Below are 9,483 nucleotides of genomic sequence, written 5' to 3'. Positions count from 1 at the left end.
ATGCTGTAATAAACACAGGAGCGCAGATGTCTCTTTTTGACATAATGATTTCCCTTCCTCTGGATATATATACTCAGTAGTGAGATTGTTACCTGATGGTGGGATCTTATGGCATGAAAACAGGACAATTGAGATGGAGCCATATATTATGCACAATACAGGAAACACAAGGCTTCTTTATTGGAGTTTCAGCCCGTGAGAAGAAGGGAGCCAGTACTTGATCAAAGAGGATGCTCATTCAGCAAAGGAAAGGGCTTGCTTTTTATTGATTTGTTGAGTTAGGCTAACCTGGTAACTTTCTGTTAGTAACAGGTAGGCTTTCACCAGATGTTCTTGTGCACAAACATTCTGACTGTATACTCAGCGGGCTAACAGGTGATCAACTTGCTCAGGAACTGCTGACTGCCTGTTACTGCTGGCATCATCATCTTGTAGAAACACCCAGACATTATGATAGGGCCAAAGGATTTCCAGCACTTGGGCTTCTGAAAAGGCACAAGGGTGGGATAATCCTGTATCACAGTCCTGGACTGAACATTTAAAAAAGTGATCAACATGTCTAGCTGCAGAATTGAGTAGAATCCAACCCAAATTTAAGAAAGCAAGAGGAACAGACACAAATAGGCAGAGACACGAAGCCCTATATACCATTTTAGTCACCTATCAGAAATCTGAAGCCTCAAGTGTTTTGGCAAAAAGGCCTTCAAGTTTCTGCAAAGTAACATAAACAACTGGTTTTATCCTACTTACAACAAAACTAGTGGGAAGCTGACAATGTACTGCTCAGCCCTGTGGCCTCCAATGTTAGTCATCTTTAAAAAGTTAACTAAGAGCTAGTGGAGCTACAGAGATTGCATTCACTTTTTTTAATGTTTATTCCACACAGCAGCACTTTATTAACAAGGACAGAGTAATACGATCACAAGGAAATACTCAACAGTCTAAAATAAATGATATCCTGGGCAGCATAAAATGAATGCCAACAAGGGTAGGCACCCTGACATGTCTCACAGCTGTCAAACGAAAGTGGCTTCCAGGTAAGGAAAGATCAGCAACAGTTACATCACAAACCGACTGAAAAACGCTTCATTACTCTGGGAAAGGTAATGAACAGTCATAACCCACAACTAGAGAAAGAGCCATTTGAGTATATTAATTGGATCAACCAGCTCTGTTAGATTTTAATACTATGTGGTATTGATTTCCTCTCTACATAATGAAGTCCACTTTCACATTCTGGTCAGGAACATTGATCTTTTTGATTGAGCTAGCCCAAACCCATCTGACTGCTGACACTTGGTCTAAGAGTGAACTACTTGCAACATGGATGTATTTTCTTGAAGTCTTCAGTGGTACTAAATCAGCATGTTAATATAATCTGAAAATGAAAATGACAAAGGGCACAAAGCTGCCATACAAGTGAAAAGTATCCCATATTCTAGGATCACATGACAGAGAATTTGTGGTTAAAATGATTTGACACATTTACTGTAGTTTGTTTGTGGCCTCTCACTTAGCTAAGTGGAGAACACCAGTGTCTTAATAAGCTCCCCTTTTATCACATGGTATTTCTAAGCAAATATTTGGAATGCTTAGAAGATTCCACTTTTAGTCTCCCAGAGCCTCCTGAGACATAATTTAAAGTGGAACTTGACAGGAACAAGTATCTTCAATCTTCAGACTGTAGTTGAAACAGCAGAAATAGTTTCTGTTTCAATCCTGGGAAACCTCAGGTAATGTGCCTTATTTGTGAAATGGAAAAAAGATCAAATCAACAAACAAAGATAAAGGATGCAACAAATATCAAGGTGGGTAAAAGCCTGACCATCTTCAATCCTCATAGTGTGTGCACAACTATGTGGGACAAGTAGGCCAAATCTAACTATACAGTTTCAGGAAAATGTTTTCCTATTTGAGGCACAAGAAATTATGAATAGAAATAGGGGAATGGAAGAGGGAGAAGTTCTATGCTTCTGTGTTACCTTTATTATGTTCCTAGTGTCACTGGGACTAGTTTAAAAACAGCCTGGAATGAGAACATTCTAATCACCAGCCACCTTTTCCTCCTTTTGTCTTTTTCTGTTGCTGTTTCTTCTTTGTTGCTGGAGCCCCTGAAGGTTTCTGGTGTCTGGGGGGTATGATGTTGCTTGTAGAGGTAGATACAGTTGCGGCACTGCCGGGTCTTGGAGAGGTGGGAGGACTGCTCATAGTTTTATTGGCATCCAGTTTAGATGAAGCTCCCACAGTTGCTCCCTGAGTGCCCTTTCCAATCTGATCCTTCTTTTTACCCTTCTTTCTTCCTCAGTAGTAAGAACATTCTCACATTGACAGCCATCTTTCTGGATCTGGGGTAACTTTTGGGTCATAATTCTTTGGCAGTTTTCCTTTCTTTTTCCTCTTCTTTTTGAAATCTCCCTCACCTTGTTCCTTTGGTTGACTACTTCTGGTAACTTTTCCACCCTTCTTCCAAATGTACGTAGCACGAGAAGAATTTTCAAGAGCCTTGACATCCTACTTTTAGCAACGTACTATCTGATGATAGAATGGGCAAGTGTTTACTAAGACCTTTTGCTTTCTCTGGATCTACAAGTGAATAAACAGAAATAAGCTGTGCCAGGGTGTGAACATCTTTTGGATTTTGTTTCCGTAGCTGTTCTAGGTCACTAATTGCCTCCTTCTTCCAACCATATTTGAGTTTGAAGTTTGCTGCTTCTCTTGTCAAGGACAAATGAGATTTTGTTTTGGCACCACTGGGTGGCCCATGTGAAGACCTCAATGGCACTCTCAATGTCTTTCCCATGGCTGTACATGGTCACTAGTGCAGGTACCATGCCTGGCTTATGCTTTAACCCTTCTGTGCTTCTCCGAATTAGACATGCTTTGGAAATAGTACCTTGAGAAATTTTCAACAGTGCCATGGTCAGCTTAATGTCAGACGCATTTTCTGGATGCTGATCTGAAAATTCCTGAAGCAGCTGTATCACTTTTGTGTGCTGTTTTTCCCTGCAGAGCTGGGCAGCTTGGATTAACACAGACAGGAGATGCTCAGGACTTTGGAACTGTAAACCAGTAGATATTTTGCAGCATTGCTCTGCCTGGTTTGTGTCTATAGCAAGTAAAGCTTTATTAAATTCTATAGCTTGCAGTTGTTTCTTGGAAAGCTTAAATTCTACTCATTCTGCATTGGTTAATTTCATCTTCTTCTTGGAGTCAAAGATATTTTGGTCCTTATTAATGGTAATGATGTTATTTGCAATTACAGATAGTAATCCCACATCTGTTGGCTTCAGTTTTATTATCTGATTGTAAAGCTGCAAAGCTTCTGTGTGACCCTGAAGCTGCAGAATGTAGGCCATCTGACCGTGAATGATGGCCAGTTCTGCCTGTGGTTCTTCCTCTGGCCCATCAGAGTCTTCTGAAAATGATTGGCTGCAAAGATCTTCACCTTTCTGTAGGGTTTTCATTACCTGGTTCATCTGGCCTCGTCCAATCAGTGCACAGGCAGCATTGCAGCACAGTTCGTGGGTGCCTTCTTGGAGGTCCAAGCTCTCTGGAACCACTTTTTCCCAATTGCTTTGAGCTGCAACAACTGCTGAAAGGTTTGTTTTCCTCTCCTCATCATAATCATCTTGGGAGTTTTGCACGAGATCTCTATACACAGCTAGGCATTCATCTTAGCGTTCCAAATGGTATAACACTTGTTCGTACAGCCCTTTTAGCTTGTCTGCCTGCTGGTTGGCATTTTCTGTTGTCTCCACAGTATTTTCAACTCTGTTGAGCCTGTACTCGCAATATGCCTTCTCAAAGGAGTGAGTTATTGGCTAAAACTTTGGTATGTGTATTGATGACATTCAAGGCTTCCTTGAAACTTTCATTTTGAATAAGGCAGACCACTTTACAGTGCAGGGCAGTTACATCATCTGTGTTGATCTATAGTATCGTGTTGACTGTCTTCAGAGCACTTGTGAAGTCTCAGTTCTTTCCATAACAGTTCTCTTCACTCCACCGTGCAGGCACTGAATCCCCCTCCCCACTGCTGCTGCTCGCCATCTTGGAGAAGGGGGTCTCAGCAACACTTTTGCTTTTAATGGGTAATAGGATGGAGGCGTACAGCTTATTTGCCCTCTGTCCCCTTACTGTGATTCTGTCTCAGGATTGCTGTGTACTATGGTAGTTCTAGTTTTAGTTTTTAAAGGAACCTTCCCACTGCTTTCCATAATGGGAATTCTCAAACATTTTGAAATCATGGAAACTCTTTGGCAGTTGACCAATGTGTAAAATAGCTTAAAAGTAGACCTGCTGTTTGGGGAAGTTTGAGGAACTGCAAGCTTGATCTTCCTTTCTTCAAGCAGTGGCAGTCGAGGCTTTTCTATGTCACTCCCAAGTGCTGCAGAAGGGGACAAATTTCTGCTCTGTCATATTCTTTCTTTTAATAGTAACAAAAATTAATGCACATATTTAAAATACATTTGTAAGTTAAATTTGACTGAAAAGTTTTTTCAGTATGTGGATAAATTTGATCATTGAGGAAAATGAAACAAAATTATTGACTGTAGGAATGTGACCTCTTATGTGTTTTGTCTACACATTTGTGCAAGCAGTTATTTGTAATTTAAACACTTCTTTTCTAATGCTAGATTCTTGCTTGTTAAGGTAAATTGTGTCAACATTTGCAATATTTTCAAATAGCAATTGAAATGTTGAAGGAGTATCTAAGGTGGCCTTTGGGCAGGAAGGTTTATTTAATCTCTTTATGTATTGCTGTAAATGCCTCCTCCAGAAATAAATTTTAGCTTTTTTGTAGCGTGAGAGTACTGCATTCACTTGCTACTGGTCAGAAGCCCTTTTTTTTGATATGCTGCCCCCATTTGTTATCTTGCCAGCTTCATCTTTTCAGAGAGCTGCTGTTTGTTTCTGAAGCCACTGGGAGCTGAAAGTCAGTGAAGTAAGTCACATGCTCTTTGCTCTCCATGTGAGTCAGCTTTGCGTAGAGATCTAATCCTTAGAGCCCTCTGAGTTGAAGCCTTGTACTCAGGCGCACTTGAAAATGGCAGAAGAAAGCAGTATGAGAAGACAGTGTTGCTATGCCAGCCTGTCACTGCACTTCCTCCTTATGTCTCTTTTGAATCTTTTGTTAAATTGTCTAATCCTTACTTGATATTAGCTTCTCATGTTCACTGACAGCTTTATATTGAAACACAGGAGGAGAAACATTCTTGGCTATTTTGAAGGAAAGAGAATGAAAATTTCTTACACAATACACTATTTCTAATTTACTTTTTCAGTTTTGGAAAACAGTAAAAAGAAGAAAATACAAATATTTTATTAATTCATATTAAAATATTTGAGTACCAATTATGTAGCAGCTATTAAACTAAGCCCTGGAGGTTTCAGTATATAGTGTGAGTAAACCAATTTTATTTAGGGAAGAAATACATGTAATTAAAATATCCTTTATCATGACTGAGGTTGTTGTATTGCACAAAGAGCTTTGGGAGTACCAGATACTTTAGAGGAGAAAGAAGCTGATTTCTCTTTCTTGCTGGCTTTCTTTCCTTCTTCTTTATTGGTTTTGTAGTACTGGAGGTTAAACTCAGAGCCTTCGCAATGAACTACATTCCTTCTCTGTTATACTTTTTTATTTTGAAATAGGGTCTTTCTAAGTAGCTAAACTGTCCAGGCTGTGCTTGAACTTTTTTTTTTTCTTAAATTCTTTTATTGGTACATTTTAGGTACACAGTACATTTACATTTCTCATTGGGAACTTGTACTTTTACATGATGTATTTTGAATCTTATTTTTTCTCCATTCCCTGCCCTCCCTTCACCCCCTCTACCCTTCCCTATTTATAAGGACTTTGTTTCCTTTTTTTCCATTTCTCATAATTTTCCTTTCCCTGCTTTCCTTTCCCTTACCCCTCCCACTTCCCCTACCCCTTTGGACCTTTTCTTCCTATTTTGGATTATCAATTATTCATTTTAATCATTGGTATATTTTAGGTATACAATATGACATTCATCATTGGAAATCTGCACCTTTACATAATGTCTCTTGGTTCTTATTTTTTCCCCTTCCCCTGCCCTCCCTTCAACCCCTCCATCCTTCCATATTTACAAAGACTTTGTTTTCATTTTTCCATTTTCTCATATTAATTCCATTCCCTTCTATCCTTTTCCCTACCCCTCCCACTTCCTTCTCCTTTGCCCCTTTTCTTCCTATTTCACATTACCTATTATACATTTAGTCCTTATTTACACTTTCAGTTTCTCACACCAGAGAAACTATTTGGTATTTATACATGTGTGTCCTATTTATTTCACTTAAGAGTATCACCTCAATGTGCATCCACTTAGCTATAAATGTCTCTAATTTCTCATTTTTTACGGCTGAGGAGTACTCCATTTTATTTAAAAAACCACATTTTCTTTATCTAGTCTCCAGTTGATGGGCATCTGGGCTGTTTCCAAGTTTTACCTATTACAAATTGTGCTGCTATGAATATGGGTGCACATATATCACTGTGGTATGATTCTTTTAATTCTTTGGGGAAGATACCCAGCAGGGAAATAGTTGAGTCAAATGGGACTTCCAGTCCTAGTTCTTTGAGGTATCTCCATCCTGATTTCCACAGTGGTTGTACCAGTCTACACTTCTACCAGCAGTGGAGCAGGGTTCCTCTTTCCCCACAGCCCCACCAGCATTTGTTATTGGTTGATTTCATGATAGCAACCATTCTTTCTGGAGTGAGGTAGAATCTCAGTGTAGTTTTCATTTGCATCTCTCAAATGACCAGTGATGTTGAACATTTTTTCAGATATTTATTTGCTATTTCTACTTCTTTGTGTGAGAGATGTCTATTCATTTCAGATGCCCATTTTTGGATTGGGTCTTTAAATTTGGTCCCTTACAATTTTGAAGCAATTTTTCTTTTCCTGGTCACTAATTGCAATCTTATCTTCTATAGCTGAAATTCTGTCCTCACATTGGCTCATTCTGCTGTGTAGACTTTCAGTGGAGTTTTTCATCTTCTGCAAATCTGTTTGCATCTGTTTTATGGATTCCATTTGTTTCCTATGTTGGGATTCCATCATGTTCCTCAGATCCTCTCTAGATTTATTAATCATGTCTTGCACTAGGAGCACAATCTCTGCTGTTATCTGAGAAATTATTTCTGATTTCATTTTTTCCAGATCCTCTTTTGTTGCCAGTTCAGAGAGTCCAGGTAGTTGAGAATCAGAGTGTTCCATCTCGTTTCCCTTTGGGGTTGCTGTAGGTGATCTGGAAGTCTGGTTTTGAGACTTGTTTATGTGTCTTCTCATTTCCACCTGGGCAGGGGCGCTGCTGTTGGCTCCTGTGTGGCTCACCTCCTCTGAGCTGGGAGCGGTGGGAGGGTGGCCCAGAAGCCCCTTCCTCTGAGCTGGGAGCAGTGGAGCAGCAGCTCAGGAGACCCATTCCTCTGGGCCAGGAGCGGCAAGATGGACAGCCTGTGCTTGAACTTGTGATCCTCCAGCCTCAGCCTCTCAGAGTCCTGGGATCACAGACATGTACAACTATGATTAATCGATTTTTAAAAAAAATTGCAGTGCAGAGGATTGAAGTGGGGCCTTGTGCGCATGTTAGGTGAGTTAGCTTTCTGCCACTGTGACATAAATATCATAGATAAACAATTGAAATGAGGACAGGTTTATTTTGGCTCACCATTTCAAAGGTTTCAGTCCATGGTTGGCTGGCTCCATTGCTCTTAGGCTTGGAGAAGCAGAAACATCTTGGTGGAAGGGCATAACAGAGGAAAGCTGCTTACCTTGTGACACCTAGGAAATAGAGTAAAAAAAGACAGGGCTGGGGACAAAATACAGTCTCCAAATGATTCATTCCTTTTAATTAGGCCTCACCTCCTAAATTTCTATCATCTCCCAGTAATGCCATTAAATTGTGAATTTATAAATGGATTAATCCATTGATAAGGTTAGAACTCTTATGACCCAATTAGCCTAGAGCCCATTGGCTGGCAACTAAAACCCAGCACATAGCTTTTGAGGGACATTTTAGATCCAAGCCATAATATTAGGCCAGCACTGCACCACTGAGTCACATCCACAGCTCAAGAAAGTGAATTTTGAATTGAATCCTCACATCTGAAAGTGCCTATGTGAGACATGTTTAGAAAATACCTCACTGTCTTTCTCTGAGTTGCTTTAGTATTTAGGAATCCAAGATTCTCGTTATTCCATGGAGGATGTGTTAGCTGTGGCTTGCTACTCCTTTCACCAATCATACTCTGGTGCAATCATAAGGAAATAGAATGATTTGATGGAGAAGTAAAACCATGTAAGTTAACAAAAATTGTATCACCTATTGATAACCCACTTGAGCTGGCAACAGATATGCATCTGCCTCAAATACAGCACAGCTATTCTTTAACTTGAATTTCTGGTGTACTTCCAGATATGCTATGATTTTTCCATCTTCTCTCATCTTCTCTCATAATGTGTTCAAGCTGGGGTCAAGTCTTAGGTTTTGAGTAGCTGGTCATATTGAGGTATGCATGCAGAACACAGCTGCTGCAGCTGTATCAGCTGCTGACAGCAACTGTCTTAAAGTTTTTGAACGCAGTATCTTGGACCTGAGTCACTCAGTTTTGCTGTCCTTCTGCATTTGTTCTTATGGAACATTGCAGCACAGCTGGCTTCTTCCTGTGGGCATCACATCTTGAATTAAGTGCTAGCTTCAACCATCATTAGGTAGCAGTCTTATCAGCATTGCCTTCTGTAAATGTATGCCTGGTAAAGATCTCAGAGAATCCCTTCAGTTTTTTTTTTTTAGACATGACAGAAAAGGTGAAGAAACTGATCAAATTCCATATTCCCTCTTAATCATCAGAATGTACTTCAGCTTTCACAGTAATCAATAGCTGCTATTACTTTCAGCCAAGTTTTTATTACCCTTTCTTCTCTTAAAATAAATTAGAATTTCTGACTTCTGATCTTTTAATTTGTGACTCTGAAATCACAACTGAAACAAAGTTTTAATGATGGGACAAAATTTTGTTTGTTTTAAAAAGAGTACCCACTTAAGCTCATCTGAAAATATAAACAGAGCAGCTACACTGAAAAGGAATACAAGTGTATACATTTATATATGGTTGTATTATGTTTCTCTACATTTCTCTCTAAAAGCGTGGCCATCATTTATAGGCAACTAGAAAAAATCCTGTTCATTAAATACTCGTATTGTTTTGCTCCAGTCCCTTAAGATATTTGTATATGTCTTTTAATTCTTTCTTGTAGCATAGAGTAAGAAACCACTATCCGTCTTTCTAAGGTTAGCCCCTAACTGTTAACTGTGTCCCATTTATGAGTCATTTATGTATCAATTAATTAGAAAGAGTCTGTGACGTGCCAGACATTTGTTAGAGAGATGGGGACAAGTGTGACCAGATCATGTTGCTTTCTGCCATCACGGAGCAATTACAGCTCTAAGTTG

General features: G+C 39.5%; 1 pseudogene; it reads right to left on the bottom strand.

Annotated features, from left to right (window-relative positions):
* Window positions 1–1,784: 1,784 nt before the first annotated feature.
* Window positions 1,785–4,122, bottom strand: LOC101703550 (signal recognition particle subunit SRP72 pseudogene; annotated as a pseudogene).
* Between the last annotated feature and the right edge of the window lie 5,361 nt (window positions 4,123–9,483).

Source organism: Heterocephalus glaber, unplaced genomic scaffold (assembly GCF_053883595.1).
Source record: "Heterocephalus glaber isolate CG9 unplaced genomic scaffold, H.glaber_assembly_v1.0 deba00001553, whole genome shotgun sequence".
NCBI lineage: Eukaryota > Metazoa > Chordata > Mammalia > Rodentia > Bathyergidae > Heterocephalus > Heterocephalus glaber.
This window is presented reverse-complemented; position numbering and strand designations above follow the sequence as displayed.